A 958-nucleotide genomic window follows, 5' to 3' on the forward strand; every position below is an offset into this window, starting at 1 on the left:
TTGTAACGATGACCAAACATTACTTAACTCATTCAGTTTCATTTCAAACAAAATCAGATGAAGCAAGAAAGATGTTGACAAAATACTACCTATAGTAGTCCACTTAATCTGTGTCCTCTGAGGATTGTTGAGGTCCTACATCTTTCTGAGGGACGTAAATGTATTTCTCTACAGGTTCTAGGTTACATGGCTGTACTTTGAAAATCCGCTTTCGTTCTTGTCTCCACATTATGATGCTATGTAGCATGTTCAGGGGTTAGGGTTTGCCTCAGTTTTTTTAGTCCAGTTTTTTTTTTTTTTTTTCCTTTATGCCATTGTGTTGGATATGGTTTTCCTTTGGCTGGCTGTTCCCTTGTGCCGCAAGGTTGGACGTCTGCTTACTCTGCATTGAGGTTTCTGCTTTGATCTACTCACTCCCAGTAAAGGCCTGTTGGCTTCAATAGGAGGAATATTACACTGAAGGCCTTTGAAACTGCTTATGAAATACTCTTCTGTCACATGGGTGAAGGGTATTGAAGATGTGTCCATGTGAGACTGTGCTAGTGCCGTCTGATGCATCAACCAATATGTGTTCAGGTATTGTCTTGCTAAATGTTTTTATTTTTTTCATTCAGAGATTGATTTATGCCCTACTTGAGTATATTTGTACAGCTAAATCCTCTTCAGATTGAAGTCTTTGTGTCCTGTTGACTTGGTGGAGCTATGCCGTCAAACATCAGCCCCTGTACTGGCATCTGCTGTCTCTGAGTATGCCCCGTAACCCAGTGTAGCTCAGTTTGACCCAGATTTGAAAGCCATTGGCTTGCCCAGTGTCATGAGCTACCTTTAACAGGCCACTGCCTTTACACCTGTTATCCTGGTATTGATCTCAGTATTTTGACTAGCAAAACAGCTGTTTAACAAACAAAACTGACATCCTAGGTGTTAAAAGCAGCATTGATCAAGTACTGCACTCTTT

The sequence above is a fragment of the Phaethon lepturus genome, unplaced genomic scaffold (genome assembly GCF_000687285.1).
Source record: "Phaethon lepturus isolate BGI_N335 unplaced genomic scaffold, ASM68728v1 scaffold6300, whole genome shotgun sequence".
In the NCBI taxonomy this organism is placed as follows: Eukaryota; Metazoa; Chordata; class Aves; order Phaethontiformes; family Phaethontidae; genus Phaethon; species Phaethon lepturus.